General features: G+C 42.7%; 1 protein-coding gene across 1 annotated transcript in view; it reads left to right on the top strand.

Moving 5' to 3' along the window:
* The first annotated feature begins 2,613 nt into the window (after positions 1–2,613).
* GRAP2 (GRB2 related adaptor protein 2) overlaps positions 2,614–25,999 on the top strand; it is a 48,593-nt gene continuing 25,207 nt past the window's right edge. The window contains exon 1 of the mRNA XM_083573902.1: positions 2,614–2,844. The gene's annotated coding sequence lies outside the window, so the exon portion shown is untranslated. The remainder of the gene's footprint in view (positions 2,845–25,999) is intronic.

The raw sequence follows: 25,999 nt of genomic DNA, 5'->3' as shown, positions 1-25,999 counted from the left end.
TCACCTTCCAATCAGAACGTTGATTCTAAAGCCCCTCCCATTTCCTTGTTTGCCATTTAGAGATTGGTTGGTCCACAGCTTCTGTCACTTGTCCTAGGCCCTACCTTTTACAATTCCCGATAGCTGACAGCTAGCAATTCCAGCAGCAAACAGTCACCCAGTTCCACAAGAACTGAGCACTTTCCTTCCCAGGCAGAAAATAAGGAACAAACTGTGTGCACAATTGTGCAGCCTGCTAATCACTGGCTAGCCTTTATAACAAGTGTACTGTGCTGATTTTTAAAATGAAAGATTGTTTGAAAGACCTAGGCCAGAACTAGTTCACTCCTCTGATTTGAGATTTGGTGTGAACTGACAAATGTATTTGCATGAGTGTTTCCTACTAACAAAGATTAAACTGCATCTAAATTTTTAGGATGGGAAATTGACATCTGCAGTACTGGGTAAAGATTTGGTTTTGATTCTATCATTTGGGAATTGAAACTGTGATGCTGTTTGCCTTTCTCCACCTGGATGGTCACAGCTGGCCAAGTTTGGGCCAGATGTTAGATCTGTGCATGATATAACAAATATGAATCTAACCACATGTCAGTTACTAGAGACATGGGAACATGCATATCTAGTACAGTATGTGAAACGCCCTATCTAGGATTCCTTGTAGGCTTTTAGCTACTAGTCCAAGTCAGCCCTGTGATGGAAATCTCCTGATTAGCTTCACCTTGTTGCTTCTGAAATGATTAATATTGATGCTACAAAGATTATGCTGAAATGATTGACTCTACCAGGATTAATGCTGCTGCTGATTAGCCTTTGTAGAGTGTTTTTTAAATAATTTTAGTGTGTTGTTATACGATATATATAACTTTGATCTTAGCTGAAAGACAGAGTTAAAATAAAGAAATATGAGGAGTAGCTGAGAAGCTGCATAACTAGCAACCAGATGCAATCATGCATCTGCCTTGACATTGTCCATTGTTTGCACTGATAAATATGTGTACACAACTTTCCCAGCAGTACTGTGATTTATTAATCAGAACGTCAAATCACAACCTAGAGAGGCGTTCCTGTTTCGTGATTCTGACAGCTCCATCTCGTACTATCTGCTTTTCCACATTTAGGTTGAGTTTCCTACCATGCTCCCACCAGAAGGTGGGATTGTTTGCTATGAAACACATATCACATTGACAAACATGTAAACAGAGATATTCTTTCAAAAGTATGAAATCTATGGTGATTTTTTAAGGCAACGTTATGATAATCAAATCTGTCAAATTACCAGTGTGTGTGGATGCAGCCTTAATTTTAAGCATCCAGAAAATAAATCTAGAGGCCACAATTCAGCAGAAATTTGGGTTCACAAACACTTTGATTTCATGTTTTTAGATATGTTGTAAGCCGCGCAGAGTGGCTGGGGAAACCAGCCAGATGGGTGGAGTATAAATATTATTATTATTATTATTATTATTATTATTATTATGAACATAAGAAGATCCCTGGTGGATCAAACTGAGGGTCCATCTAGTATAATATTCTGTGCATAGTGGCCCATGGAAAGCCCACAAGGAGGGTGTGAGCGCTACAGAACTCTCCTCACTTATATTCCTAAACAAAGTTGGTGGCCATTACTAAAACTCATGGTAGAAAATTCTATCATTTTAGTGTGGGTTGCCAAATTAAACATGACACTATATTGCATTAATGCAATTAATGTGTCTAGGTTTTGACCCTTTGGGAGGCTTAACCCTTTCCTCACATGTTTAAATCCCAATGAAAATCATCCCTCATCCCACCCTTTCCAGTGAAGTGGCTATTATTCATAGGAGGGAAATGCAATGCTATTGCCAATTCAGTGCAGCAAATAGCATTCTTCAGTCCCTATAGAACAAACTAGATGCATGAACACAGGAGATGCATGAATAGTTTCCCAACACTGGTGATTGCCAGCAGTAACAACCAGTGGCTTCGATCTGGAACAAATGGCCTTCCAAATGGTATTGGACTACTGTTCCCATGACCCTGACCATTGACATGCTGGCTGGGGCTAATGGGAATTGTGGAGTAACAACAGCTGGTGGGTCCCTGGCTTAGACAGAGATCATATATACAGTATTCACGTTGGAATAGATTTTTCAAGAGCTTTTAGCCATGATAGCTAAATGGAACTTCTGTGTTCAAAGGCAATGTGTTTCATAATATTAGGGGTTCCCCCCCAAGCAAGGAGCTCACCCACCACTTGCCCCCCCCCCCATTTCTGAACTCTTGTCACGAATATATGCTGTTCTTCTTCACCCAGCTAGAAAGATACTTTGCCCCTCTGTTTCCAACCCCCTGCCCAAATTTCCCCATTATGCCACTGATTATTTCCCATGCTCTGTGACGTTGTAAAATAAGAGGAAATCCAAATATACCAGAGATGTGGCAATCCCATGCACAGGGAAATTTCTCAGCTTCACGGAACTGCAAAACCATACATCACTTGACAGTGAGAAAAAAATGAGAACCACAGCAGTTAACTAGCTCTTAGCCAACACCCAGCTTTCCGAGTTGTCACATCTGAGTTCCTCCATGGCTTGTGATTGTGGTTTCCTTCTTAATTGTGTGATTGGCTGAACCTCCTTGCGAGTGGGTAAAGGAGGGGGGAGTTGTAAGTGGTGAAAGCCTAGTGTGACAGTGAATGGCTTTGAAAAAATATATACTTTGCAAGGGTCTAGTCTGAAGGAGAGAGTGAGGCTGGTCATGTGTCATGGAACTCCATCATAGTTTTACTTCGTAAATTCTGCAAGGACGAGATCTAGTAAAGAGGAGCACGTCACCTCTCTTTTCCAGCCCAATCTGCTACCAGAGGTATGTGGTTAATGTTTGCTTATGATTAATGAACATTAGGCAGAATGGGTAAGACCTGCAATAAAAGGCTGCAATACAAAATGATCCTGCCAAGTGCTCTAGCCAGTGGGAATGGGGGAGAGATTCAAAATAGTTAGCATAACCTACATAATTCACCCTTTCCAAAATATGTGGGCCAAAACATCCTTCAAAATTTGCACTTTTCCGAAATTTGCACTGCAGTTCTCCAGTTAAGCAACAGGTACAAAATGCATATACTAGGATAAAGTGCGCATTAAAAAAATGAAGATATTGGTGAAAATAACATACAAAAACACAGTATATTACAGAGAATTGCCATGCAAAAATGTATATGTAATGCAAAACTGCATACAAATGCGTAAGTTAGGCTACATTCATGTTAAAATGCTGATGAATTTTCATGAGGTCTTAAAAAAAAAATACAGACTGATGTGGAAATGTGGAGAATTGAACATAAGATTGGACAAACGAGAAACTGGTAGATATTGAAATTGACAGATTTGTCCTTCTCTACTAGCCAGCCATGTTTTATTTCAGGATATTCCATTCCATTCTGCCTCTCCCACCAAAGTTTTCTATTTCTTTCTCCCCCACCCCCTACATTCCCTGGGTGCTGAACATGCTCAGTCCTCACTTGGATTTTTTTTTGGGGGGAGGGGGGTCCCCCTGGGTTTACATTTCCAAACAATTCCTGCCCCCACTTCTGCAAACCTTGGGGTTTGCATGTTGATAGCTGCCTATTGTGTCCATTTTGGCTACATTCCTAATTCCAGATCTGAGCCACGCTGTTAGGGTCGAAGCAGATGTGATACTTGTCACATAGCTTACCACTGCAAAGTTAGATTTTATTTAACAAATAGCTGGTCTTAGGGCAGGGTGGGGGATGTGTGTGTATGTGTGTGCACCACGACCAGATCAGGACTATGAGTTGAGAGATGGGGGGGTGTAACTCTCTGCCGCTTCCACAGTCCTAATCAGAATCCTCCCCCCACCCCCAGCAGCTGCTATGCTGCAAATGAGAGCTTGCACTTGTTGCAGACGACAGGTGCAATGGCTCCTGATTCAGACTGAGACTGTGGTGGCACAAGGGTTAAAACCCCACTCCCCGCACAGTCTCAATCTGACACCCACCACTACCGCCAGCTGAACCTAAAAGCTAAGCCAGCAGCTTGTCCTTGTGCTGCTGTTTTGTTAAATAAAATAAAGCAAGACAGCAGCACAAGGGCAAGCGACTGGTTCAGCCCTTAGGGTATAGGCAGGAAAATACATAGAAGAAAGTTAGGCAATGTAGAAGAGAATCCAGCTTCAAACCAGCACCAAGTAACCTTAGCCCTGGAAAGCTTTTCAGCTGTACATGTGGGGATAGTTTGGTCTGGGTCATAAATTGACCAAATGACTTTGTATTTGCACTTAGGGCAAAGGGAAGACAAATGGGCTGTTGAGACTTGGTCCCCAAACAAACATAATTAGTTCTTTGAAAGTCATTCTCAAATTTCAAAGCACATTATACCTAAGGGAGGCAACTGCACCAGGATGTGGCATGCTGTGAAATTAGGTCAGGGGTGGCTCACCTGTGGCTCTCCAGGTGTTGTTGAACCCCAGTTCCCATCAGATCCAATGGTCAGGGATGACGGGGTGTGTGGTGTAGCAATATCTGGAAGGCACAGGTTAGCCACTGCTGCAGCAGAGTATCTGCCGTGCGGAAACTTCATTCTAACCCCCCACCCTGCCCTGCTGTCTTCTGCTGGTTTTGCACAGTATGAGAAGTTGGTTTGGTTCTTTATTTATCTTCCCTTGTACAACAAACTGTTGCTCTTTCAATGGGACAGCTGTTCAAAGCAGATGAGGGGATCACTGTCAGGTTTATAGTTCATCCCTTCTTATTGTTGTACTTTGGAACGGCTTTTTTCAACTTGTTGAATCGGCTGGAATGATTCCTGCATTGCCTGGGGTTGGACTAGATTCCCCTTGGGGTACCTTCCTGTTCTATGATTCTAAGTGAGATGAAAGATGCCGCACACACAATGTCATTTTTATGCTAGTGTGATATTCCCAATATTATGCATTATTGGAGTGGAAATAACAGTTTGTGTTGGATTAGAGCTCCTTGGATGACCCACCTTCTTGCCTACATTCTCATCACTCTTTATTTTTTGAAAAAGAAAAAAAATCGGGGGAGTGTGATTTTATTTTCCTGTGTATTTTTTATTTTTGCTGCTCTTCTAATTTAACTTCTTGAATCACCGGGTGGATCACTCTGTTACTTGTGTTCCATCTCTCTCTCCCCCCCCCCCCCAATCTCCATTATCTTCAATTGGTTCAATTTACAGTTCTGGGTTATTGCTATTTTTTGACAGAGTAAATTTAATCCTCTCCCATTCAGACCATTTTCTCCTTGTGGCAATGGGGCCATCCCAGAAATTAGCTAGCTGACTTAAGAGGCAGCAGAGTGCCATCAAACACAGGAAGCTGTAGCCAAAGCCCCATGATCCACCTGGAACAAAAAGGTCTGACGCAGTGTCAACTGCATGAGATTCCCATTCAGGCATTAATTTTCTCTCACTACCTTCAAAAATGCAATCTCCGGTGTAGGTAATTGCTGAAAGATGGCCTCAGTAATGCCAAGAGCTTTGGCTGTTCACTATTATTAGCTCCCATCAAATCTGCAGGGTCCTAAGTTGTTACACCTGTTGTGATTATTGCTACTTCTCACCTTCCCCCTTCTGGGCTTCCTTTCAGTTTAAAATGCCGCCCCCCTTGTAGTAACCCAACTTTGACTGTCAATGCAGGTCATTGTCTGTCAATTCACCTGACTAGATGCCAACAAATGAGCTCACAGATGGCTTTAGGTCAGGAGTCCCCAACCTTTTGGGACCTGCCAGGCACATTTGGAAATTGGTTGAGGGAATTGTGAAATACAGTGGTACCTCGGGTTACATACGCTTCAGGTTACATACGCTTCAGGTTACAGACTCCGCTAACCCAGAAATAGTACCTCAGGTTAAGAACTTTGCTTCAGGATGAGAACAGAAATCATGCTCCGGCGGCGCAGCAGCAGCAGGAAGCCCCATTAGCTAAAGTGGTGCTTCAGGTTAAGAACAGTTTCAGGTTAAGAACGGACCTCTGGAACGAATTAAGTACTTAACGTGAGGTACCACTGTACCTTTTTTTGCAGAAGAAAATCAAGCAATACTCAGAACACCCACACACACCTAAAGAAACAGACAAAACAACTATTGGCCCCAACAATTAAAACACAGACAAAAGCAGACAACATCCCCCCCCCAAAAGGCACACCCATCAAATAACAAAAAAACCTATTTAATTTTAAAAATGGGATGGGCAGGTGCTAAGAGTGTGAGGGGGTGCTTAAGGGCACTGTTGTTCTTATTTGAATTTATATACTGCCCTCTACCTGAAGGTTCACAGCACAAAATCAAAATATAAAACCACAAAATAAATAATGCACACAGGTGCCACATTGGGGACCCCAACCTTAAACGCCTGCCTCTTCCAGTCACTCAACAACACACACACTTTTATTTAGCATTTTTTCAAAGCCATTTAGAATTTAAATTACTAAAAAAATGATACAAAATCAAAACAATAAAGGAAGAATTTTTAAAACATTCCTTGTGATTTGGTGTATTTTTCAAGATCACCCTGGCTTGGCCTTCTCTTCCCTAGTAATAGTTCACATAATTCCAGCAAAGGGAAGAAGGAAGGCTTTATTACTTTTGCTTTAATTGCCCATGAGTCCTGTAAACTTGCATTCTCATTATCATGATCCATTAGCCTGGGTGGATTAAAATGAATAAATAAGCCGAATGTTGTTATTCTTCAGGTGCGCATGTTGAGGCATTATTAAGAAGTGATATGACAGAATCGTACAGCAGTGGTTCTCAAATGTTTTTCTCTGAGCCACACTTCCAAAATAAAAATTTGCTCCCTCAACACCCAATTTTTTATTGATAAATACATTGGAAAACAAAAAGAAACAACTCCTTGCAATGCTTGATTTATAACATAGAACACAGCTACTTTATAATATGATCAGGGGACAGCCAGAAAGTATAAAACAATGTAGCTACACAAGAACATGAATCATTTCCAAAATATAATTATAAACAAGCCTTTTACATACTATATGTGCTTTAAGTATTATACAAACTCAGTGAGAGGTGTGAGCTTGCTTTGCTGGGTAATCTCATTTACATTAGGTCTAATTTGAGAAAAATTCATCTCCTCAATAACACAAAGAAGCCTTTCTCTTTTCTGATCTTGAAAATACCTGTTCACAACAATATGTCATTAAGAACTGTAGAAGTAGCCAGTACTCTTGAAAAGAGGCATGGATACTGTTTCTGGTTGTATATCCAAAATGAGTTTAGTCACTAGAGCAGGCTTCCTCAACCTCGGCCCTCCAGATGTTTTTGGCCTACAACTCCCATGATTGCTAGCTAGCAGGACCAGTGGTCAGGATGATGGGAATTGTAGTCTCAAAACATCTGGAGGGCTGAGGCTGAGGAAGCCTGCACTAGAGGCTTAAACTGGGCTGCAATTGACTTCTAGCTGTTGTGGCCATTGGTTGACGAAGATATCATTCCATATTCTGCAAATAAAATAAAAAAATACTATACTATACTATACTATACTATACTATACTATACTATACTATACTATACTATACTACGGTGAAATGTTTAAATATTTCTTTGGTTGTCCTTGAATCTTCCTGTCACACTTGTCATCCTCTCCTGCCACACCCTTTGAGAACCGCTGTCATGCAGCAAAAAGGCTTGAGCATAAATTCCAATCGATTTCAATCTGCCAGATAGTGCTGCTGTTGCTGTTTATACATGTGCTACATATGTTGGCATCTTTCAAAACCAATCTGATATTATATGACCTTCTGACTTGACTAGGGATGGGGAAACTTTGGCCTCTTGAATGAAGTTGTTGGGGGAGTGGTGCTGCCCAGAAGACTTGCATTCCGCTCCCAGCTTCGCTTGGCGGGCTTCTTCCCCCTGGGATCCTGCTCTCACTTTGCATGCCCTCGAAATAAATTAAAAAATTGTCCAGTGGCACCTTAGAGACCAACTAATTTTGTTCTGGGTATAAGCTTTTGTCTGCATGCACACTTCTTCATGCAAGCTTATACCCAGAACTAACTTAGTTGGTCTCTAAGGTGCTACTGGACAATTTTAAATTTTTTTAATTAATTTTATTTATTTATTTTGACTGCGTCAGACAAACATGGCTACCTACCTGAATCTTTGCATGCCCTACCCTTTTAATCTGCTCTCCCATCTTCCACACCCTAGCCATGACTGGGTCCTCTGATAGCAAGTTCTTCTCCTTTGCCCTTTCTCTTTTGCCCCGCCACACACATCAGATCTGATGGGACTCTTGCTAGTTTGAAATAAAAGCATACAAACATAGGAAACTCTCTTACACTGAGTCTGGCCACTAGTCCATATAGCTCAGTATCATCCATGTTGACATGCAGTGGCTCACCAGGACTTCAGGCAAGGGATTCCTCATCCTTCCTGGAGATGCAGCAGATTGGATCTGGGATCTTCTGCATGCAAGACAGTTGCTCTACCTCTGAGCTACATCCCTTCCCCAACCTGTACAGCGAAGTACCGTACAACACTGGCTGAAACTAGATAATAAAATAGTTGCATTGGTTAATGGCTTTCAGCCTTCAGGATATTATCCCTGCAGTATAAGAAAGGATGTGTGGCCTTATTCAAATGCTTCCAGCATTGACTTCTGGCTAGATGAGCTACATGGAGCCTGCTAATTAAAGCAGCCATGGTTTTGTCCTTGTCATGGGAAAATGATCATTATCATCAAAGCTAGAGTCAGTGGAATACTGTTCTCCTGCAAAAAAAAAGAGTCAAATCTCTAAGGAAGCGATTGCCTTTGCATTTGAGCCCTCTTTGAAAATGTAATTGTTATCATCAGATTAGGCAGGCCTTTTCAGAACCATTTAAATATAGCAGCAGAAGAGATTAACTTCAGAGGCTTGTTGAGAAATATACATTATTACGCCTCTGAGATCACAGGTCAGCTATGCAGAAATAAAAAAACAGAGAGAATGTTAGCAGCCTGCCTCAATTCCAAAGCTAGCATTGGTGGTGTGAACAGGGAAACATCATTTATTCTCTTGGTGGCAAGCACCCATTATTTGCAAATAACCTTTAACCTTTAACATTGCAGAAATGCTAACACCTAATAGTAAGACTAATAGCTGGATGCCACCTATTTCCCCACCTTTCCTGCTCTTGTTTCACAGTTGTCTAAATGTATTTACCGCCACAGCTTCATTTAAAATAAGGCACAAGCGACTTGTCTTTGTTTTCAAATATACTTTGAATTCATTACCATTGTAGCAAGATGTTCTTCGCGTAATTTTCAAACAGAAAAAGCAGAAGTTTAACAAGTGCAGCAGGAGACAAATTTGTTAATGCTGCCTTGTATAAATCCTAACATACTTTGAGCAAATTGCTCATCGGGGAAATCCAATGGTTTTATACTTGTAAACTACATTTTTCCTCGGAAGCATGTGCATGGTGTCTTCCACTATCAATCCTTCAAACTGAGGCCATTAGCATGATATTTACTCATCTACATTTCCTCCAGACCACCGTGATGAATATACTAAACAGAGAGACATTTCCAGAAAAATCAGTATGCAATTGTTTTCCTGTGGAACTATCAACTGGTGTTAGGCTTCAAGAAAAGAAAAGAAAAGCTAACTGTCAAAACAAAACTCACAAATACCCTCTAGCTATTCAAAATTATATCTGTAAACAGCTTAGGTGTCTATCTTGGTATTAAGCAGTATATAGAATTATTATTACTATTAGTAGTAGTAGTGTTGGTAGTAGTATCTTAAATTACTTGCCACAAAAAGTGCCACTATGCTACCTACTCCTACTGCGGTAACTACCCTTTATATTAACAAATGTGTGCTTTGCGCTTGAATTTCTGTGTTTGGGGTTCCCCTCGTACTTTGGTGCTGCTGCTTTTGTGGTGTGCTTTGTTGCATTTTTATTAAGGCTAGCATGAGCACTTGGTATTCTAGCGCAGCTGCCAGGCCCCAGGTCTATGGCACAGTCTAGCGCTAATACTTTCCCTGAGATCACCTTTAAAACAACATTTCCAGCTCCCACCCACTATTTTGATTCCCCTAAATGCCCTGGTGGCTAGACTCAGCTGGTTTGCACTGCTCAGAAGGCTGCATCTCCTTCCTAGCACTTCCTGCCAATGTTACCAGGTAAGCCACAAGTACTTAGCAATGGAGGAGGGAGACCACCAGGTTGGTCTTTACTCAAATCCACATCCAGCCATGTATTTTTAAGAGCTTGAGCCTAAAGTTCTGCATAGCTTGGCCAACACACTAAACACTGTGTGCTGACCGTACTGGGGAGGAATCATGTGCCAAGGTAGGGAAGGGTGTGGCAAGGTATCTCTATGTCAGCTCCGATGCCTTTGTAACTTATCATCACTTTACAGGTAACCAGCCAATGGCTTGTGAGGCAGTTCCCTGGAGGGTTGCCCTGCTGAATACCACTGTGTGGTGGAGGGTACCCAGCACTCTAACAGTAGGGCATTGCAAAGCGCCATTCGAAGCACTATTGAATGTGTTCATCTTTCAAAGGATTCAATATGCCCATGCAAAACCTCGAGCGTTGCAGTTGTTTAACTTTTCCCCAAGACTGAATAACAGGGGGGGGGCACAGGGGGAGTGGTGGATTCTCCCCCACAGCTGCAGCCCTGCCAGCTGCTGAAGCTCAGGAGGGAACAGTATTCCCACCAATATTCTCTGCACCAACTTCAGGCTTGTGCAGTTCAGGGGTTCACACTGGGCCCCTTTCCGATAAAGGGACCAGCTTTGGATTCAAAGTCTGCATCATCAACCCCCCTCCTCCCTTGTGACACCCCATTATAATTGTTCATTAGCACCAGTAGTGTGCCCCCCCATTGCACTTTCAGCAGGCAGAGTAGGGATTTCTGCAGAGTGTGGCCAAGCATGGCAGAAGGAGACTGCCCACCACATCCTAGCTGCCAGCAGCTGCATTGATCTGAAGTCGCAATTGCTCTGCTGTTTATTATACTGCTGTTTGGCATGAAGGGTTGATTGGATACTTACAAGGTGTTTATTTTGCTTTATTTTGCAATGTTGTCCAGTTTCATTTTATATTTGCTGTCTTTTCTTTAGTATAGTGAGATTTTTCTACTATCCCCCCCCACCTTTTAAAAATGAATTCAGTACCCAGGCACTTTCTATACCTTATTATGGTTGCACATTATGTGAGCATGGAGGTTTTATATATTGTTGACATCATTACATCAAGTAATTTTAGGGATTCATTAATTTATTGGCCCGGATGAAGAGCATGTTGTTTAACGTTTTGCAGCAGCACCTGCAGCTTTCATGTTCCTCTGTCAAATATGGGTAATGCATAAATTGCCTTAGAAATTAGTGCTTGTTTTGATTACAACATAGAAAGTTACTGTGGTGTGTGTGCGTGTGTGTCAGGTGTGGTGGTCCTTTTGAAAGCTTGGCCCACTTTTGTATCATAAAAAGGCTGCCTTTCCCAAAAATATCTCGGCTGACAAAGAAAGTCAGAAGGGATTCATCTTTCCCCCAAAGTACAAGAGAAACAGAATGATAAAGGCTCGAAAAAATGACAGTGGGTTGAGAATAGCTAGGAGACCAATGAAGCAGCTACACCTTATTAGATGAAGCTTGTAGGTAATAATATAAAATATTTCAGAATGTTGAGGGAAAGGCAAAGTTCATCCAGGTTATTAGTTCCTGAGAGGGCAAGTCGCTCCATAATTGGATGTGGGAAATGACTTGCATTTTAGATATTGGACTTCCAAGTCAGCCAAAAGGAAGGACAGCAGAAGTCCCCCAATTTTTCCAATTTCTGATATGAAAAGCCTGAAAAAAGAGATGCCATCAGATGGAAACTGAATCTGAACCTTGTCCAAGTTCAGTGCCTAATCTTCTGTATCATTATTCTCTCTGTGTCCTATTAAGGACTATACTTTTCCAGGAAGCATAATTATTCTGCAGAATAATAGCTGACATTATAGCCTTTTGTATTGCATAAGGCAGCACATTCCTCATAAGCTTTTATTGCACACACCTATACGAAAATCTAGCTTCTTCATTCAGTGCACAGGGGTTATGAAATCCATCATGTATTGGACCCTTTCAGAAAACCAGATCACCCTTGATTCCATTCACCCAATGACTGGGAATGCCAACATACAGAAAGGAAATTTTCATCTTCCAGGCAAAGAATGAAAAGTGCTGGTGGAAAGCTTGGTTCCACGCCAGCAGTTTATTCTGGAATTGGCATTCCTTCCCGCCTCCTTTAGTTTTAGCAGAACATCTAGATGACGTGCAGTTGCAGCACTAGCCTTACAGTGTCGACTGGCAAGGTGCTAATGAGACTTTCCTGGACAGAAAGTGTTTGTAGGATGTTGTACCTACCTGTTGTAAGATACTGTCTTCGTGGTTTTAAAAAATAATTGCCCCTCTGCTGCTGCTGAATATGGGCCACTGTTGGTCTCACAATAAATTATCTCAGCCTGGAAATGGCTGCCAGACCAGTTAGATGACAGCCCAGCCTTTGCCAACTTGGCTCCTTCCAGATATTTTAAACAACTTCGCTGACTGGGGCTGATGGGAGTTGAAGCCCAAAACATCGGGAGGGTGCCAGGTTGCCAATAACTGTGTTAGTCCTGCAGTGGGCAGGGCTTCCTCGCCAGGACTGATGTCCCCTGCAGCTCCTGGCTCCTGGGAGCAGACATAAGAAGCGCTGAGGGCAAAGGTACTTACTTTATACTGATCTCAGTTGTTTCATCATCCCCCTGGTGTAAATACAAGGGCAAATCATGCACATCCACCCACCACCATTTCCTTAAAGAGTCCTGCTTTCATATCTTATTACTGCTGACCAAGAAGCTGTTTTACATTATGCTGCATCTGAAAATAGTAAATGGTCGTATGTTTTAAAATGATTTTGATGTAGTTAAGCTTTTACCTATTATTCCAAAGCATTTCCTATTGCATTAATAAATGTAATTTTCGTGGTAAGCCACACAGCCGGATCCTTTCTAATTAGTACTAGCTATGTAGCAAAGCAGAAAATGTAACTAGGGTGTGGGTGGGGGGGTGGGGGTGTTCTCCAAGATTCTGTATTGGGACTTCCATTATTTAATGCATTGATGAGCAATGTGAGCAGGAAGGTGAACTGCAAGCCAGTAACACTTGTAGGGTTTGCAAAATTAATGAAATAGTCAAGTCAGAAGCAGAGTATCATGAATTACTAGAGGGTTTTGCAAAACTAGGTGAGTGGGCAATAAAATGATGAAATTCAGTGTTGATGAGTGTAAAGTAATTTACATTAGGAAAAAGTAACTATACATATAAAATGCTGAGTCCTCAGTTTGCTGTTACCATCAAGCAAGAAACTGTAGGCCTCATTATAAATTGTTCACTGAAAATGTCAGCTCAGTGCACAGCAACATTAATGAAATAAGAGCAGGGAATGAACAGTATTAGGGAGTACTACAAAGTTGGCTGGAAAATATTACAACAACAAAAAATCACAGTGCTAATCAGTGGCGTAGCGTGGGGGGTGCAGGGGGGGCCGGCCGCACCGGGCGCAACATCTGGGGGGGCGCTTTCGCACTCGCAGCTCTCTGCCCCCTGCTAAAATCCACGGGTTAGGGGGCGCAAATTACTTGCCTTGCCCCGGGTGCTGACAACCCACGCTACGCCACTGGTGCTAATGCATCCACCCACCATGTACACATATTTGTAATACAATTCAGAATTCAACATTTTAACTTAGGATTTTGCCATTCAGATTTCCACATGAATAGTTTAATTTGGGAACAATGTCCAGGTGTCATCCATAGTGTGTGTAAAAATATATATAATTCTTCAAGCCTACGCCTTGTTCTTATCTTTCTATATGTCAGGATGGTTCCCTGGTGTGTGTTCACTTTCATGGCACCATTGATGATCTTATTTTACTTGTTTTTCTCCAAGGACATCCCAACCATCATATTAAGGCAGACTGAGAGACAGTAATCTGACCATAGACACCTAGTGGCCTCCATAGCTGTGATAGAATCTGAAGCCTGGCCTCTCATGTGCAAACCCCTAATAATCCAGCCAATGCACAGTAGTTAGTCTCTTATATGTTCTAGCAAGTTCAGCAAGGGCACGTGTCAGGTGTTCCATATGAAATTTGTAAAAGAAAAATCTGTCCATTCTCAGCCAAAACAATTAGGGCCATCTAAAGATTTTCTGTCATCCTATGTGGGATGCAGAAGCACAAGGAAATCCTTATGTAAACTGACACTGCAATGCTATGCACAGAGAGAGTAAGCCTAGTTGAACTAAGTAGACGTGGATAGGCTTGCATTGCGAATGTGCCTGGTAACCATTGTACAGTGGTACCTTGGGTTACAGACGCTTCAGGTTACAGACTCCGCTAACCCAGAAATAGTACCTCAGGTTAAGAACTTTGCTTCAGGATGAGAACAGAAATCACGCGGCAGCGGGAGGCCCCATTAGCTAAAGTGGTACCTCAGGTCAAGAACAGTTTCAGGTTAAGAATGGACCTCCAGAACAAATTAAGTTCTTAACCCAAGGTACCACTGTATATGCTTTAGGCACACCTACCCTGTGCTGCACTTGTGTACACTCCCACAAATTACAAAAATGGCAGGCAATTAACTGGTATATAGCTAGGTTCATATACTGTGTTTGCAACCTGGTGCCCTCATAAGCTTTGGGTTACATCTCCCAGCATTCCCAGCAGCACAACTGCTGGCTGGGGTTTATGGGAGTTGTAATCCAAACTCATGCTGGCTGGAGATGATGGGAGTTGTAGTCCAAAACATCTGGAAGGCTCCAGGTTGGCAAAGGTTGTCATAGGCAACATGAAACCAGTGTGGCATAGTGGTTAGGTTGCTGGAGTCAAATCCTACTCCAGGGTTCAAATCCCTGCTCAGCCATGAAGCCTAACATACCTCACAGGGTTGTTGCTGTGTGGATAATAGGGAGAGCAGGAGATCCATAGGCACTACCTTGAGTTCCTTGGATGTAAAAGCAAATAAATGAATGAATCTGTATGCTCATCCTTACTGCTGCAGACAAATGACCTGGTTAATTTTGACACCCTCACTCAAAATACATGCATGCAGGGCTGGCCCCACACATTGAACAAACTGAGCATCTGTCCTTGGTATCAGCCATGGAGGAGACGCTTTTTGTTGTCCTTCACATGCTTCTTAGCAATCTATTATAACTCTGCAATGGCACTTGAAAGCTAGCTGCGTAAAATTCTGCTTCTTATACCTTTGTGCTGCTGCTACTACTACTACTACTTCTCTTAACATCTATGTCACTAGTAACATTTCAAGAGGAGGGTTGCTGCTTATCCCTCCCCTTCTTTGGTCCTGGGGCTGAAGTGACAGCAGCTGGTCCAAGGTGGGATGGTGAAACAATAGGAGGGGCACAGAGTCACAGGGGAGGAAGGGAAGATATGTAGAGGCAAATCCTCATCCAGACCAGTTCAAGGTCTAGAGCTTGTCCTTTATGCTTGCAAGCACTTGCTCCCACATGTACAGAGCATCATGCTTTAACTCGCATCACCTTGAATTTTTGCATCTATGCAGCATGCAGAATAATTTCTTCGTACCGGCTGAAAGTATAAGCGTGGATAGTGTATTGAGATTAGAATTAAAGGTAAGCACTGTCTTCAGTCAAGCTGAAAATGTCAGATGAGTCATCATGCACTTTGCACAAAGTTCCAATTTTTGCCACACACATTCTAACAAAGAGGCTTGAAGACCTTGTGGTTCCCTGCTGCAGATCCTCATCAGATAAGATCTCAGAGAAGTGGTAGATTGCTGATTACTTTTGCAATGTGTGCCTCAGCTGCACAGTGAGGCTGCAGCTAACCTAAACTGGTGAACAGGCTGCAACATCATTGTCTTCACTGTTGTCATGGGAATGAAAAACATGCCATGAATACTAAGAAAAGGGCATCTATGCTTATCTTCTTGGCTAACAAGAAACTGGGTAATTCATTGATTTTGTGGCTATGGCCACAACCTGTCATAAGCTAGTGGGTAGGGCTGCCATACATCTGGATTTCCTGGACATTACTGGGATTTCAAAGGCAGAAGGGGGAATTTCTGGAAGGCAGCAGTTTGCCCTGGATCTTCGGCAAGTAAACCAAAAATTTGCACTGCACTTTTGCTCTCATTCACCTTCTGCGACTAGAAGCCGCTCTGAGAAACCTAACTGGGATTATCATGCAGAATTACAGGCATTTAGGCACCAGTTACATGAGAAATTTTCACCAAAAAACCATGGGTTTTGGGGCATTATTGGGGTCCTTTTTAAAAAGCTCAACAATTTTCAGGGTGTCCTCATTTTTCTTTTTGAAACAAGGCAACCCTACTAGTGGGTGACCTGGAGAGGAGCCCACTGTTGTTCATAGCACTGGTCCATTACCTAGCTATAGATTAAAAGCCATGGTGCAGTTAAAGGAAAAGGAAAGAAGATACTCTGAATGGCAGGCATAAGAAACAGAAGTAGCAAACCAGATGACTGGATGTGTTTCTGAACAGAGTCAGTTGCAATCTAAGTGCATAGCAACAAGACTTCATGAGATGAAACCAAACAATGGAGCTAAACTCCTGCAAAGCCTGCTTTCGTCCTGTATCACTGGATAGCTTTTGCAGTTCCTATACTTACTTCCCTGCTTTGCTCATCTGGATTTAAGGCCCAGAAACCATTACTCTTGCTACAGAAACAATTAATTTAATATTGATAAAATTGCTTAGTCGGCAGATATTAAATCTCAGTGCATCTCCTCTGCCCAGAAGCTACTTTCACTAAGCTCGTTTAATTTGTTTTGGCACTAGAGTTCATTTAGGAAAAGAAAAAGTCCCCAAAGAGGGTCAAGTTGTAGGCTTTCTATGGTAACTGAAACAGCTACCAGCCCTACTTCCCTTTCCCCCCACCCACTCCCTCATCCTGCTCAAGGCTCACCCACCGCCACTGCCGGCTGCAATGTGCACCGCTGCCCTTTTAAGCCTATGCACACACCCTCTGCTTCTGACTCCCAGCAGTGCCCTGGCAAATGACATCATCAAGCTGTGCCACCAAGTTTGGAGTTGGCCACCATGTTGCACAAGGCAGAGAGGCAGGATCCACAGCCAAGGTGGCGCTGGGGGGCAGAGACAAAACCTCAAAATCACAACACCTCACTTTCAGATCAGAAACTGTGGTGGCTTTATCAATTCAGGGACTGTCCTGGCAGAATCAAGGCAGTTGAGGGGTAGTTTAGAGGAAGAAAAGAAAGATGTTTTAAGCACATTTCTTATTTCAAATGATGCATTTTTCAGTTGCTGACTTTTAAGTAGCAAGTGTGAAGCAGAGTGGGGTCCACTACATAACAAATAGTTAATGGGAGGGAGCATATTAACTTTGCACTCCACATAATAGATAAAAGGTTAATCTCAGTAATGCCAGAACCCAGATCATGGTAGATTAGTGGTGTATTGTTTGTCTTATGAAGAACATTAGAATAAATTTATCATGATTAAAGCCACATGAGAGAAAGAGATCAGCAGGTGGGGAGGGAAAAGGAATATCATCCTTTTCTGGTGCAAAGATGAAGGCTTAGCAGACACCACAGTCACAGACCACTCATCAGAGGGATAATTTACATTCTGGAAAAGAATCTTTGGTTGAGTGAATCAGGCTAGAATTGCAGAGCAGTAGCGAAAAGTCTCTCTATCTCCCTCTCTCTCCTGCCGACTAGCAGAAAAGAAAATCAGCCACCCATGCAGCACATTTTAATTTTGTTCTGGTGACTATGCTACCCCTGCTCAGTTTAACAACAGCTCAAACTGTTATCAGGGAATACTGAGAAGGCAGGATCGACCATTATCATTGTTGCTCAGGTCTATGGACCTGCCAGTGATAGGAATATCATGATTATTTTCATCTGCAAGCATTGATTTCCCCCTCACCTTGCAGCTGAATTTTCCTGTTTGTGAACATTTTCCTCCACCCTGTCCTGCAAAGAGAGTGATGCATGACTGATGGGTGGCCAGTTGTGTTACGTTCCTTCTCTACCATCCATCCACTACTGGAATTTGGAATTTTATGTGCAATCCTTACTAAAGTCAGCTTACAATCCATATATAAATTCATGAAAGATCATTCTGTCAACAGCTATAAGCCACAATAGTTAAATGATACCTCCATGCTCAGAGGTGATATAACTCTTATTACCACTAGTGATGGCCACCAACTTGGATGAGACAAATTCATGGAGATGGCTACTAGCCATGATGGCTGTGCTTTGACTCCACAGCGGGAGGCAGTAGTGCTTCAGAATACCAGTTGCTGGAAACCACAGGAGGAGAGAATATTCTTGTGCTCAGGTTCTGCTTGAGGGTTTCCCACAGGGGAAACAGACTAAAGGGGCCACTGGCTTGATCCAGAAGATGCTTCTTATGTATTTATGTTCTTACCAGTTGCTGGAGTGCAGGAGTGGGAAAATGGAAGAAAAGGCATTTGTCTTCATGCCCTGCCTGTGGGCTTCCCTGAAGTACATGAAAACCAGCATACAGGCCATAGTTCTAAATAAACCCTTAATAAAGACTTGGATTGATTACTTTCTAAACCCCATAATAACCATAGCAATATTCTCAACCCAGAAAGCATGCAGTGCAAGTAGATAAAGAGGTACTGCTCCAGCGGGAAGGTAAATGGTGTTTCCATGCGCTGCTCTGGTTCACCAGAAGCGGCTTAGTCATGCTGGCCGCATGACCAGGAAGCTTTATGCCAGCTCCCTCGGCCAGTAAAGTGGGATGAGCGCCACAACCCCAGAGTCATCCGCAACTGGACCTAATGGTCAGGGGTCCCTTTACCTTTAGCTTTAATCCCATTTAATGATTTTAATACATAGTCACTCAGGGAGAAAGCTAGGTGTTCCTCCTGAGTATCACCTATGATCTGTAGCAGCAGCAGCAGCAACAACAATTTTATTATTTATATACTGCCCATCTGACTAGGTTGCCTCAGCCACTCTGGGCAGCTTCCAGCAAAATATAAAAACACAACAAAACATCAAACATTAAAAACTTCCTTATGCAGGGATAATAGTAGTAGTAATAATAATAATAATAATAATAATAATAATAATAATAATAATTCCATTATTTATATACGAGAGGACTCCCCCACCACCCCTCTAAATGATTCCAATATTTCTATGGGGCTAAGGTCATTATTCTTTGAATTTTACAGAGGAGAAATTGAAGTGCATGAGCCAGCAATTAAATTAGCAGTCTGTAATTGGAGTGGGGTGGGCTAGGGTTAATAAGAAGCAGCCCATGGTGGAATGTGCTTACAGGTTTGCAATGAAGTGACTGGCACAAATGAATCCATTAGACCAGATGTGAGTAGGGCAGCCGAAGCATCACATTCCGAGATTTGAGGGCAGAATCCAGAAAGCAGGCGCTGCAGTCGGCCTTGACAAAGATATATTGGTAACGCTCTGCACAGACACACATGCCTGCCCTGTGTACTTGATCCTTCTCTGAAGCAATAACTGCCCGTTAATGACTTGCCATTACACATGTCCTAAACCAGCTGTCCTTAGTCAGAGATGCTACAAGGAAGAGGATGAATTGCTGTATGTGGGACATATCTGTGGGACAGGAATAGATGGAAGATGAAGAAAAGCTGGACAGCTCCCATTCATAACCCTCCACTAGTTGTGAATTTGCAGTCCAACACTCTTTTATCCGTTGGCTGATGAATTGTTGCTCACTACAAAACATGACAACTGAAAATCCTCCCACTTCCAAGATCACACCTTCTTAGGCTTTGCCTCCTCACTTCTTGACAGTATTACTTTCCTGAGCCAAACTAATTAAGAAATGGCTGGGCCAGTTTAGATCTTAAAAAGAGAGCCTGAGGACCAATTAACCTCAAATGTTAACTAAAGCAACCTGAGCTGGGGGAAACTTACACTCTTGTTCCTCTCAAAATTTACTTTAATTTTTTTATAGCTATTTTACATTTCAAGACAGAAAACCAAAAGGGTTAAAAAGATACACACAAATGACTTTACCTCCTGACACAAAGAATTTGTCAAGAAATCAAAGACTGTAGAATCGTTACTCAGAAAGTGCTACCTTAGTGAGATATTTCTGTTCCTGTTTTGTATATAATATTCTTTTTTAAAAAAAGAAACTCAGTTGTGTAACGGGAGTCTCAACCATTTCAAAATGGTGTGTGTGTGTGTGTGTGTGTGTGTGTGTGTGTGTGTGATGAACTGACAGGATGGCAGGGAGGAGGAAGAGAAATCCTACTAAAGGGTGTAGCTGGGACTGGGACATACTGGGGCAAGCTGGGGATGGGGGAGGAGAGATTGGTGTAGGAAGTGCTCATAGGGTGACAGAGGGTGGTGAGGGGATGGGGGTCAATGCACAGGAACCAGAGCAGCAGGACCCAGAGCCAGAGGGGCCCCTGTCTCCACGAACATGGTGGGTTCTGATGCATAGGGAGCAGCGGGAGGGGCGTTCTAGGAAGCTGAGGCAGGCAGGGCCTAGAGCCCAGTTCCCTAGCTAGCCAGGTGGGGCTTGTTAGCTTTGGGTGAAGGTATGTGATTCCTCAGCTGAAGTAGGCTCAAAACAGGTGAGGGTCACCTGCCTCGTCAAGCCCAGATGCTGCAATCAGCAGGCAAAGTACAAAAGGGGAGCCGAGCTGAGGGGCTGTGCTTGCTCAACTGCCCAGGTTGATTGGACCATGGCTTGGATGTTCCAGAGAGCTGTTTGGGGCTGTGTGTGTGCAGGACTGACCTCCAGATGCCCTAACCCTTGGATCATAGTTGTAGAGATGGGAATTTGCCTGCTGGGGCTTTGGACTTGTTCGCCTGCCGGACTGTGTGCTACCATCTGCTATAGAATTGTGCACTCAGCGGGACTTGCTGCCAGGTACCCTGTGGTTCAGGATGGTGTGTGTGTGTTGGAGTTCTGATTTCTGGGGATCTGAGCCAGCGTTGCTGTATTGGTAACAATCGTCTGTGCAAGTCCTCTTTATCAGACACAAGTCTGGATCTCATCTCCAAGCATCTTTGGGTCTGTTTGTTTTTTAAAGTATAATCACGAAATGAAAGGCCTTGTAAATACTCATACATGTCTACTGGTTTAATTGTTTAATTTTGTTTGTTGAAATTAATCTGAGTAAGCCACTCTTAAATTCAAAAGTGTATGGCCATCCCTTGTTCTCAGTCGCATAAGTGTAAATTTGCTCCCCTTGTTAAACAAAAGTAGCTCAAGCACTAATTGGATGTGATGGTGGCAGATCCTATATTAGGAGGCAGGTTGCTGGTGAATTTCTATAAAATCGGAAGGGTGTTAATACTTAATGCTGGAAGAAAGAGGGTACAGAATTCTTTCTCTGCCCTCACTTTCCCTTTGAAATCTCTCCCCCATATGTTTTTTCCCCAGTGTGTTTCTGAGTAGTAATCTAAGAGAAAGTAGACTTGGGGGGAGGTAGTTTGGGAGGAAAAGTACGGGTGCCTGTTGCATATATGCTTTCAAACCCTCCCACCCTTAGGTTATAGAATTTCAACACAACCTAGATACTGACACATTGTGCCACCATAAAGTGTAGCGAGCCTGTAATATAGTTGCAGGTGTGGTATAAAACTGATGGTATAAAACTGCACAAACCTATATGAAAGGTGAACTTTAAAATTTTTAAAATAGTGGGGGGTTTGCCCACAATGCATTACTGGTTGTTTTCATTTGTATATATGAAACAGAAATCAATTTTGCTTCATGGATTAAATAAAGGGGGCTTTGTCGTGAGATGGTGCTTGCAGCTGTATAGGAAATTATCCAGCTTATTACATTGCCAGATGGCTGGGCTAATGGGCAGTTCACAGTACCTCTCTCATTGGAATGCTCAGTAGGCAATAGATCCAATCACTGGAACCATACAGTAAAGAGCTCGTTTGGGTCTGGTAGGAGGTGCTCTATTCCAGATAATTCCCAGGTCATGAAAATTAATGTAGCTTCAGACTGATAATACATTGAGAACATGTATCAAACTGACCTGGCAAAATGCTGGTGCTTTTAATGATGCATAGAACAGCCCCTGACATGGCCTTTTGCTCTGTGCAATAGACGGGCTGGCATGGACGTCAGTTAACCAGATATGCAAGTATTTGGTGGTGCTATCTCTCAATTGACCTTTAAGACTCTCCTTTTAATGAAACTTGGAATTTGTTTGGTTGCAACATATAGAATTTTGGGAAAGGTTGGACTCAGCCATGCAAAACATGGTTGCTCCCTCAGCTGGTGTAAAGCTACTGCTTTGTGGGAGGGGGGCAACAATTGCTGCATCAGTAGACCTTTATCTTGATATTGGACATTAGTATCACATTCTCCCATACCTTTATGCCATAGCTGTCTTGCCAATACGCTTGTCCAGCTCAGTGTTGATGGAGAGGTTTCTTGATTATGGTGGAGCCCAGGTAGACAAAATTGCCTACTACCTCAGGAGTGTGGGTCACCAATGCTGATGCATGGAGTACTGGTGATGTCTTGACCAAGGATGTTGGTCTTCATTAGGCTGATGGTAAGAACCAACTCCTTGGAGTGTGGTATCAAGGCTGCATCATCTGCAAACAACATCTCTCAGATAAGGACCCACCACGCTTTTGTACAGGCATGGAGACGGCTAGATTGACCAGACCCCCATCACTTCTTGGAAGACACTCTCTTCAGTTGAGCTGAAGGCATAGGAGAGCAACAGGGAGGAGAATATGCCAAGGGGAATTGGGGTGAGAACATAGCCCTGTTTCACACCACTCTTTATAGGGAAGCCATCCAAGGATGACCTGTCATACAGGACAGCGCTAGGCATGTTCTCATGGAAGGACACTATCTTGTGGAGCTGAGGTGGGCATCCTATTTTATGGAGAAAAATCATTTTTGGCTGACAAGGTCAAAGGCCTTTGTCAGGTCTGTGAAAGGAATGTACAAGGGGTATATCAGCATTTCTCCTGCAGCTGACACAGTGAGAAAATCATGTCAACTGTTGATCTCTGAGCTCTAAAGCCTCATTGTGACTTGGGATACACTGTCAGCGAGTGACTGTAATCTGTTGAGAACTACACCGGCAAAGGTTTTCCCCACAGTACTCAGCAGGGAGATAGGTAATTGACTATTGTAAATTATGGCTGGGTGTGTATAATAATAACAGCAGCTTCCTTTACAGAGCTATATATTGTATAGAATCAAACAGTTAACTTTGATAGGTTGCAAAAATGTATGTGAGACTCAGCATAGGAAAAGGCAGGATTTCATTCACAGTGTGAAAGGGCCTTTGATATCATCTTGGATAAAAGGTCCTTGAGGAACGTAAGTAAAGACGAAAGCAAGAGGAAAGGAACCCTCACAAATGTCAGGGTGGGGAACTGTTGCATATGCATAGAGAAGAACAAACCATTAACCGGAGGGGGGGGGGTCAAAAAGAATCCAGTACTGCTCTTTGAGATCCACAAGGAAATATTTAGGGGTTGCTTTAAGTTCATTTGATGAAAAGTGTTATGCAGGTTTCAAAGGCAAAAATACTAGTCAGGAGCAGTGAAGTAAGCTGAAGAAGAGCTTTAGGTGCTGGTATTAGCACAATTTTTCAGGCCAAGCTGAATAGCATATATGATGTTTCAGCCACTTGTAAATCCAGCCCCTGGCAATAAAAAATAACAGCAACCACATTTAATCCATCTGTTCGGTTGTTTCAAGAGGGCTCTGTCTCAGTCTCTCACTGAAGTTGGAATCGGTGAAAATGAAAACAAGCAAGAGTGGTCCTTTTACGCTTCCTAAATGCTGCTCCTTTTAAGGGATCCTGCCTCAACTATCATTAATGTCTTTTTGGAGGTTGGAGTTTTAAACCATCTTTCCAAAATGCATCTTTAAAACCTGTAATCCCTACTGGGAGTTATTTTTCAAACTTATTTTTATTCAAGAAGGGTTAGTTACTGCCACTAGAATCTGCAGATAAAAGATTCTACTTATGCTAAGGCTGTGTTTTCATAGAATTGTAGAGTTGGAAGGGACCAACAAGGCTCATCTAGTCCAACCCCCCTGCAATGCAGGAATCTTTTGCCCAAAGTGGGGCTGGAACCCATGGCCCTGAGATTAAGAGTCTCATGCTGTTCACATTAATGACAGCTAGGTCATTCTTGTTCTCAATACCGGTTGTAGCTGGTTTGGAAGAAAGCACATGAAAACACATTATTTTGCAAGAAATTGCAGGAAAGATGCGGATTGTGGCTAATGTTGCATGTAATGGCTTAAAATGCAGGAGGATGGCTGCTCTACCCCACTGTTTCAAGTCTCATCTGCAGTTGCTGTACACACCAGAGAATAGGTGGGGATGTCTTCACCCAATGCACATTATCTGTTTGGTTTCTCTGCACCTGCAAGCCCCCTCCCCCGCAAACCCGTATTCATGAAGCTGTCATCTGTGCATGTGCAATGGCTATCTCAAATGTACACACCTCAGCTTAACAGCAGCATATGTTTTCAAATCACATGGAAATTGCTTTGAAGAAAGATCCATTGGCTAATATCATATGAGCAGGGCCTTCAACCAACTTAGTGGGAGCACACACTGGAATGGGAAGGATTGTTAATGCATACATAGTTTTAGTTAAAGCAAGTCAGCAGTACTTTTGCAATGTTACTGTCTCTGCCACAGTGACCACCTTTCAAGCAAACAACTCATCCATGGGTATATATGCTCCTCATCTTCCCCTTGATCACTCGGAGAACGCTGCACATGATTTCGTACACTCGCATGCACTCATGCATACAGAGTGTCCCAGTGCACCTGAAGAGTCAGTCATGATCAAAGAAATCACTAGACCAGGCATAGACAAACTCCGGCCCTCCAGATGTTTAGAACAACAGGGATGATGGGAATTGTAGTCCCAAACATCTGGAAGGCTGGAGTTTGCCTATGCCTGCACTAGACAATGGTGTTCTTGACTCATTCATCAGCCAGCAAGCCAACACATGCCTATCCTGAGAACTGCCTTTTCAACAAGTTTATGATAGCTCTTTTAGCCTGCAAAGGGTTTTTGAATATATAGCCAGCTCCTCAAGATGTAATAAAAATCCTTTCTTTCTGACTGTGTAATTGTCTTAAACTATAAGCCGTTAAGCCATTTTACAGGCAAGAGATGAAGGATAAATTACCAGACACATATCTTCATGGGAGTTTCCCATGTGCCTGTTTTGATGCCTTAGCAAAACTTTCCTCCACCAGGTGCTCTCCAGATGATTTGGACTATAACTCCCATCAGGTGTTGCAGTCCAATGCAACAGGAGACTATCTTGGCATATGAGCTTCTTGATAGATAATGAATGATGTGGCATGGGAAAGCCAGACAAGGGTGTTGCTTCAAGCATATCGGTCTGTGACCCATACATGCCCCCACCATCTCCTGTGCCTGCGGTACAGAATCTCCAAGTGTCCCTATTTTCCTGGGACGTCCCTGATTTAGACAAGCCATCCTGGTTTCTGATTTAATCCTGGAATGTCCCACTTTTCCTTAGGACGTCCCTATTTTCATCTGAGAAATGTTGGAGGGTATGCAAATAGGTGGGCAGAGGCTGTAACCGTGCAGGGATAAACTTGTCTGCAGTGCAGTTTGCAGGGACCAATAACATAACCATATTCCTGCTTGGCAGGGGGTTGGACTCGATGGCCCTTGTGGTCTCTTCCAACTCTATGATTCTATATACAAGCACATGTGCATGAGCTACTGGTTTATAATTAGGCACAGAAAATAAGTATCGTACACAAAAAGTGCAATTGCAGTAAGAAGGGAGGGTAGATTTATATTCATACATTATTCGTTTCATTTAAGATACATCCATGCAAAGAGATTTCTCATAAAGCTGTAAATTTCCAATATGCTTTCTATCATTAGGAATGTTACGAGATTATGTGAAGATTCTATAGCATTTTATTTATTCACCC

Source organism: Podarcis filfolensis (genome assembly GCF_964270895.1).
Source record: "Podarcis filfolensis genome assembly, chromosome: 10".
Lineage (NCBI taxonomy): Eukaryota > Metazoa > Chordata > Lepidosauria > Squamata > Lacertidae > Podarcis > Podarcis filfolensis.
The sequence above is the reverse complement of the archived record's forward strand: the minus strand, read 5'-3'. Positions and strand labels throughout refer to the sequence as shown.